The following is a 9169-nucleotide window of genomic DNA, read 5'->3' on the forward strand; positions in this document are numbered from 1 at the left end:
TAAGCTCTAAAAAATGAATACAGTTAGTATTCCTTGTGAGTGTATCACACATAATAGACATTCAATAAAAAACATAGTTGAAATAAGCTAAGTATGGTGTTAGCATTCTGGGAGACAAATTGGGAAAGGAACTGGGAGAATTTCAGTACACAAATTTTTGGGGGGAGGGGGAGAGATGGAACTTGTGTCTGAACTCAGGGCTTTGTAGTTGCAAAGCAGGTACATTAACACTTTAAGTCACTCCTCTAGTCTATTTTGTCCTGGTTATTTTGGAGATTGCTTCTTTTAATCTATCTGCTTGGGCTGGCCTCAAACCACAATTCTCCTGATCTCAGCCTGTCAAGTAGCTAGTATTATAGGCATGAGCCACTGGTGTCTAGCCATATTTTCTTTTAAAGCCCTGTTTTTAATTTTTTACTACATGCCTGATGTCTCCGAGTCCAAGGTCCTTCTGTTTCAACATTATCAAAGAGAACCCCAGTCTTACACTGTGTTTGGTTGGCTATTCATATGGAGAAGCAATATGGGCATCAAAATGCTTCTTATATAGATTTATAACTAATTAATCCACCTACTTTTAGTTCCATTCATGTTCCTTTTCTTCTAGGTATTTGGTTTCTCAAAGATCCAAATCTTTCTATAGTTCTAGCAGGGAATTCATTTATTTGTTATTGGGTTTACCCCTTGTAGATATTGGATGTAGCTTTCACTGGTCTGACATTCACCCATCTACTCTGCAGTCCCAAATTCTGTTTATATCTTTTATGGGTTGTTGTATCTTCTTCTGTCTTTGTCTTTGAGGATTTATGTCTTTGCTAAATCCTTTACTATCATTGAGTGGGGTTTGGAAATGGAGCAGAGATTGACAAGCATTCAGTCATCATCCTTAAATGCAATGCATGCTTTTTTTTTTTAACATTTTAGCAAGGATTTATTTTAGTCTAGCAGGTAAAGTTAGGGAGAAATAGGGGGAAAAGGTGAGAAACACTTCCTGCTTCCCATGTAGGAAAAGGAAGTAAAAATTCAAGAGAGTGCCTTTAAGTAAACAATAGTAAGGGATGCAATATTGACTTACCAATATTACTATGGTAAACCTTAGTTAAACATAATCTATTTTATTTTCAAATTTATCTTGCTAACAATCAAAGAGTTTTTAGCTAAGTTGAGAAGATATGCCCTAACACAAAAGCAAAATAGCAATGCCCTGGAATGCTATGGTACTTATAACCAATGGGGGTAATTGGTGAAAGTATAAAGGTTCATGAGTTTATCCTCCTTGACAATCCATTTCTTAATGCAAATATCTTCTAATCATGAGTCAGAAGGCCTGGTTGCTTGTTCTTAGCCCATTACTGCACTGTGACCATACTCTAGTTTCTCTGAACCTCAATCTTCTTATCAGTTAACTGAGGCTAAAGTTTCTGATCACCAAATAAATGACTTCATACAACTGTTAACAGATATAGAGACCATGAGAAGTTAATTATTACAGATCTGGCAGATTAGGAACAAACTCTCCATAATATATTTTAGTTTAGATTGTCATCTACTTCCCATTAGCACTAAGGACATGACATGTTAGTGTAAATGTCTGGTTCAGATGGGAAGAGTTTGAGGCCAATGCTCATGTACTTTTGCAATTTTTGTCATTTGATTCTTATTACCTAGGCCCTAGAAATGTTAGGAGTGGATATGTCCTCTATCTTTAATATCTTCCACCAGAAACTACCCATATATATTAATCATTATTGTTGTGGAAAGCAACAGAGTCTATTCTTGCTCACGTTCATCAAACCTGAGTTTTGTAAACTGGCTCTGTTTATCTAATTTCTGATGTATGTATTGTTCTGGAGTCTTAGACTAGAGGGGTGTCTGACTTCAGGGAGTCCCAGAAAACCAGGTCTGGCCACTTGCCACAAACATCAAACAAAAAAAGTAGTGGTGAAGTAGGAAAAAAATTTTAATATTCAGTATAGCCATACTGGGAAGAAAGAGGATCAGCATCCTCATGCCTGTCTTCCAGAGTACTGACATGAGCTTCAGGCCTGAGCAGGGGAATAGCCTGGGCATGGGGCAAGAGATATATACATAATTAAGCAATCGTGTTCAAACTCTGGTTTAGTTGATCATTATCTCAGGTCTTGTTTTGCAGGTCCTGAGAAGCCTGTTACTTAAGGAGGTCATTTGCTTCCCATCATGACATGAATGCTTCTGTTTGGGAAGCATCTTTAGTTCCCATCAAGGGGCAATTGCTCCCATTGGCGGGGGAGGGGTGGCAGTTTCATTATTGGACAATTTGCTTGCAAAGGTCCACCACACCTGAAATCCAAGGTAACTATAGAAAAGAATGGGTGATGTTTCCTTCATACTTAGGACTTGGAGACTATCAGAGGCTATTGCAGTCAGTGGTTTGAAACAGGACATGTGAAAAAGCTGGCAGTTGACAATATGTTAATTATTTTGTCACCGAAAATATCTTAGTTACGCTTATCTTGGTGTCTTCAGTGTTACAGGGGGAGAATTACCAGCTTTAGGTGAACACTCCTTGAATGATTAACATAGTTACATGCAGAGTTGAGCAGGAATCTGACCCAAGTTTTAAGGCAGTAAACAAGACAGATATAAAACTTGGCAGAGGTGACAAGTTTTTATCCTGCTTTTAGTTATTTATTGGGCATCCACAGGCCTAAGTGAAGAGTCAGTGATTTTTAGCAAAAGAATCTTCTAAGTTTTTGTTACATATATGTATATGTTTTAACAGCATGAGAATTAAGATCATTCTGTAAAGCAGTAGGTTATACTGTAAAACCACATCAACATCCTAAGTCTTAGTCTGGTCATTTGTAAAGAGCTGAATAACAATAGCTATTTCTTAGGATGACAGTTACAATTAAACTAAAAAAATTAAAAATTGATCAATGAAGTCCTCAGCAGGGGGCCTGACATCTAATTAAGGTTAAGCTAGTGTTTTTATTACATATCCTAATATAATACTATTAATAGTCTTATCAGTGGCATGACTTATGTGAGGATGTTGCTCTATCTAGTTATAGCTCAGTATCCTCTCATTAATTGTCTCTATTGTGGTTAGCTCATTGTTAAAATATCCTCCCCCAAGAAAAACAATAAAACATACTCTGCTTCTGAAAATTATTGGAGTTCTTATACATAATTTGTTACTTCCATTCAGACAAAATTGAAGTGGCTTCTCTGAGAGACAGATTTCTACTCATTGTTTGGTGAAATTGGCCATTTTCTCCTTTGGTATCTACCCTGTACCAAAAGATATAAAACAATACTGCTCGCCCTTTTGCCACCTCTTTTCCTCTTTATGCAAAGTATGGGCAAAATTGTTAGTTATTTCCCCTGATTACTAATTGTTTGAGGAAATGAATGAATTCACCCTTGTGAATTTCTTCTCCACTGAACAATTTGTTCCATTAAGGAATGTGCTGACTCCAAAGGTCCTAGGAGCCAACCTATCTAGCTGAATAATTGGGGCTCTTAGTTCAGTCTCACAGCTTCTCAATACTGTCATGGTCAACCGTGGGTAATGATTACTCCTGTCCATCAAAAGACTGTATTTTGAAATCTGCTGAGTAATACAGTGTCAACTCAAAGTTAATGACAAGCCTCACAACCTGGTGAGCAGCAGCCCTCGACACCCAGTTTTAATTTGGATGGCCATCTGGTGCCTGCTAACACAAACAACATCCTATGCTGAAAATGCCTCTGGGCAGGGAGGACTGAAGCCAAAGGGAATGTATATTTTACATTGTCATTCTTCAACAATTCCCCTAGCCTGGAAATTCTAAATGTTAAAAAAAAATCAAACAAACAAAAAAACTTTTTAGTTCTCTACCTAAAACACTTTCAAATGACTAGTTTGCAGTTGGATATTTTAATATAATTGATTTATATTTTTCATTTCACAGATGAAAAACAATGGAGAACTTTTATACAACCAGCACTTGAATGCAGCCTGCTTTTGGGTGGGGGTATTGTTTGGAGTGCGCTCGTTTAATGGAACGTGGGTTATAATCAAGGTGTTGGGTTGCTCTTTTAAAGTCACAACTTCCTTGAATTTCTTTATACTATTGGCATATAGTAATCAAATTTGTTATTACTATTATTACTACTATCACCAACATCATTAGAATTTCATAATTTTTCTCCCTATCAAGACAGGTGCTGGTTCTAGTGTTAACCATCTTTGCACAGCAGAATTTTCTTTTGTCATAGTCTTCATTGTGGTCATTTTACTTTAAAAATAAAAAGCACTAATTAAGTATTTTAAACATTTCTCACTAACATTCTATTTTAACCTCTACTCTCAGGTAAAATTAGCTATTTCCTCCTTTTCATTTCCACTCTGATCTCTTTCATAGCCACATTATCTTTTGCTATGTCTCTATTCTCTAGCCCTCAGCATGAAAAGAGACTGTCTTAATTTATTGTCCCCTGAGTCTAACCCAGTGCTGATAATTCTTTGTACAGTGAATGAATCAGCCAGCATGATTTTTCTAGACATAGTCCAAAGCACTTAGTTTGTTCTTCCCAAGTTCTTTCCTATCTGAGGAATTACAGAATTCTCATGGCTTCCCAGTACTTCAGAATTATTATTATCTGTCAAGTGGGGGTAATAATTTCTGTGCAGTGAAAGGGATGGATATAAAACTAAGAATACAGCTAAAGATTAATAATTACCTAGAGTCCAAAGAAATTTGAACTGCAGTTTCCTAAACAAGCATTCATATACGGTTTCCTAAAACAAGCATTCCTGTACAGCTTCCTAAACAAGCACTCCTGTTTTGGACTGCCATCTAGTGTTCAGCACAATACATTTTACATAATTCTGAGGGTAAGATGTGAAGTCCTTGATGAGTAAAAATACCTCCATCTAAAAGTTACTGAATAGATTAATAAGTAGTTAAGAGTTAGGGCTCTGTTTTAGTTTTATGTACTTTTAAGACAGAAATACAAAAGGTTTATGTTCTTTGACTTCAGTTAATGTGTGTGTATGTGTTTAGAATATATCATAATCAGTCTGCAGCCCTTAGGGAAGCTTGAATTCTCAATCTCCATTTCTTCTTTGTGAAGTGGTGATAATTTTAATGATAGCTATCTCCTAGGACATTGGATGGGATGAAAACAGTGTATATAATGCTTGTTGGAAGTGTCCAACTGTTATCTACATTATTATTATTGTCGCTTAAATTACAGAATTGTGGCACTAGTTTGTACACAAGAGTGTATGTACAATATTTTTTAACTATTTTTATTAATTCTACATATATATGCATTTAAAATATGTCACACAGTTCTAAGAACTATATAAACACTAACTCACAAATCCTCATAACAACCTGTGAAACAGGGGGTATTACCATTGCCATTATACAGATGATAAAACAGAGATATAGAGGGGTTAGTTAACCTATTCAAAGTTTCACATCTGGAAAACAGCAATGCTGAATTTAACTCATACATTGCAGAGTTGAGTCAGTCTAATTAGGCTTTTGATTAATATACAATGCTACTTCTGTGTTTGTCCTGGATTTTTTGGTAAAGTTATGAGGAAAATATAGGTGCTAAAATTAACCATGAAAAGTATAATTTATGTATTATAAGCTAACATAATAAGAATTTCTTTCCTATCACAAATTTTGTTTAAGCAGATTGAGATGAATTCAGCAGTAAATTAAAAGTAATGAAGTATCATGTTTTGTCTTATGTATTGACCAGCCACACCTGCCTGACATCAGGAATGGTATGCATGTTATTTAATTTAATAATTTAATCCCAGGAATGACATGCATGTTATTTTAAATTTTATCTTCACAATATTCCTAAGGGAATGTCGTTATCTTTCATTTTACAGAAATGAAAATGAAAGTTGAAAGAGAAAGGCTGAGAAACTGGACAGGATCACCAAGATCATGGGCGGAGGAATTAGGATTAAAATGAGCTCTTTCCATGGCTCGGGATCACTAGCTAGCTGTGTTCCCCACTGTAGGCAGCCTTACAAGTGTCAGATTAGCCTGGAACTGCCAGGATTTTGATGGGCTAGGGCTTGAGATACTTTCTAATTGACCGTCTATCATTTCTCAAAATATATAGTATAAATCTATAGTTTATAACACATAAATTAATTTATAATTAGATATAAACTACATACTTATATAGACATACATATAAATGAAGTATTAGTATAAGTACCATTAAATTTATATTAGAAAGTTCTCAAATAATTATTAATTATTAAATTAATATTCAGCTTAAAGTCCTAAAGTAGTAAATATAATAGCCATAACAAAAGATTTTTGTAAGCCTTGCTAATTTTTAGGAGTGAGAAAGGGACTTGAAATTTAAGCATTTGAGAATGACTGTTCTGAGCTCTTCTCTAACTGGACTGGTAAGTATTTGAAGGAAAAGTTTTAGCCAGGACATTAACATTTTAGTTTCCTTATTCTTCCATTCCCTCAGTGTCTTGTGTTTTTCCTATCAGATTTTTTGCATTGTGAAATAGTCCCATCAGGCATATGTCCTTGAGAGGAGATCTTTTGCTTGGTTGAACCCTGTTTATATTCACTCCGGGTGTCCTGTGTTTAAACAAGTGCTCAGTAAGTGTGTGTAATGCTAATACACAGCATACAAATGGGCCAGGAGTACAATAACGTCTTAAGAAATGTAGCAAAATGTGTGCATCCATTTACGAAATAGTCATTGATTAAGTCTATAATTTAATATATGTTTGCATGATGTGCCTTACAGTTGCCTTCATTGTAGGCCTAGACTGAGAAGGCATGAAAATGTATATTCTCAAAACGACAAACCCTTATCTTTCGAGGGTAGTTTTGACTTTTTGAAACAGTTTGAAGTCATTGGACAAAAAGCTAATTCCAAATGTTTTGCAATATTTTGTTTCTTTTGTAATACTTTCTATGTATTAAGTTCCTATTATGTGCTTTACTGCTATGATTTTAGTGAGCTTACCCAATGTATTTTCAGGGTGTATCAGAACGTGAAATGCAGTAAGTTTTGATTCAGTCGTTCAGGTATTCACAGGCTCATTTGTGGCCTAAAACAGTATCTGTTAATATTAGTACCTACCTCCAAAAACTGAAAGAACCCCACACTGGCATGGTAGAAGATGGAAATAAAAGAAAATTCAGCAGTCAGCTCCCGTTCCTTACACTTGTCCCAACAACTACTTTCACTATTATTTCTGTGGCTTGCTGTAGAGTTTTTCTCGCTCCAGTTTCTTTACAGATTTTGGACTTGCCATTTTACTCTGTTTTTATCCACCAGGTTATCCAGAGCTGGAAGAGTATAACATGAAGCACATTTAGCCATCCTAAAATATTCACTGTATATATGTTTTGTATATGCATGTATTTGTATATATCATGAACACACGATATAGGCATTGGAGAATTTTAACTGTGTCATCAATTTATTGCTGGCTCTCTTGAGGCCATGAATATTGAGTGGGAAGACAACATCCTTAATTTGAACTTCCCCTTGGAGTTCATATTAGTAGATTTTTTTTGTTGTCCATAGATTGTTTTCAATCTTATAAACTTCATGGAACACTTACTAAGTTGCAAGTTGCTTCAAAGTTGGTTGTTTAAAGTTTTGTGTTTTCCAATGTTCAGAATGACCTCTGAACAGTCTGATTCCATGTCTTTAGAACAAGCTGCTAACCAACTATCAACATTTATTTTTGAAAAAGGAAGAAACATGACCGACATATAGGTACTGTATGTAGTGAGCTCATGCATGGGTCAAAGTATGAGTGAGCAAGCTGGATGACAAAATTAGCTGAAAGGAGGATATAAAGGAAAATAAAGCTAAGCATTTAGTTGGGGAAAGAAAGAGTGCTAGAAGAAGACTGAAAAATCAGACACACAAAGTTGGTTAATATCTTCTAAGCAATATAATTCTAACTTTTAGGATCATTATTTTTTACTGGAAAAAATTCATTTGCATCTCCACTGGACAAAACTGTATTGATAATCTATAATCGAATCTCAAATTTTATGTAATCTTCAACCAATCAAAAGTAAATATTAAGTCAAAGTCACTGTCATTAAAACCTGTGCTGTTTGTCTCATACAGTAACTCCTAGCCATACCTGATCAATGAGTACTTGGAATGTGGCTAGTCTTAATTGAAATATTCTGCAAGTATAAAATACACAAGATGTTGAAGATTTACAATGTAAAAATAATATAGACTGTATCATTTTTAAAAAGAATGGTAATATGTTGAAGTGATACTATTTTGGATATACTGAGTTAAAGTAAAATCCATTCATTATTAAAATTAATGTCACCTTTATTTTTCAGTGTGACTACTAAAACATTAACATTTATGTATGTGACTCATATTTTGTTTTGTTTTGTTTTCTAACATTGCCTTGGAGCATCAGATGACTCAGATGTGGGCTTTTTTAGGCAATTTTCTAATATAGCTTGGAAGAATGGGAAGACATATTTTTGCTTTGTCAGTTTTGTGTAACTTTTCTCAACACAGGTTACAAGGAATATGGAGAAGGATTTCTTATTTCTCTGCCTTCTCCCTTCAACTGCTTGGCCAGGAGGTTGGGATGGCGATTCTGGCTGGCTGGCTGGTTATTTTAATGCCTTGAGGTCTGGATTTGAGATTTGCATGTGATGAGATGTGATTTGATTGATTCGACATAGACATGACTAATCATATTAGATAACTGAATTACAGAAATTAAATATACATGCCAATGATTTAAAAATAAAGAAGGAAATTTATAGTGACGTGAGGTCCAGTGACCTGGTAATCAAAACTTCACACAGCTATTTTCCTGGTCGATACCAACCCTTAGTAGAGTTTCAGATGAGAATGGGCACATTGCACATGAAATCAGAGCAAAGTGACATGTTAATTGTTTTACTAAAGCTATTATTACACTACAAGTACATTAGTTGTTTATACACTTTCAATATTTTCTTAGAATTCTCATATCCAAATTCACACAGAAGGATGGCCTGTGTAAAGTGGTTTTCTACTGCTAATTCATCCATCACTAATCTCATTAGGCTGTTAATTCCTAAAGGATAGGAGCAGCAATAGACACAGTTTCCAAATGCTAAACAAATGTTATTCAATGAAATCATGGGTCCATCCTTAG

This window comes from Castor canadensis, chromosome 8, assembly GCF_047511655.1.
Source record: "Castor canadensis chromosome 8, mCasCan1.hap1v2, whole genome shotgun sequence".
In the NCBI taxonomy this organism is placed as follows: Eukaryota; Metazoa; Chordata; class Mammalia; order Rodentia; family Castoridae; genus Castor; species Castor canadensis.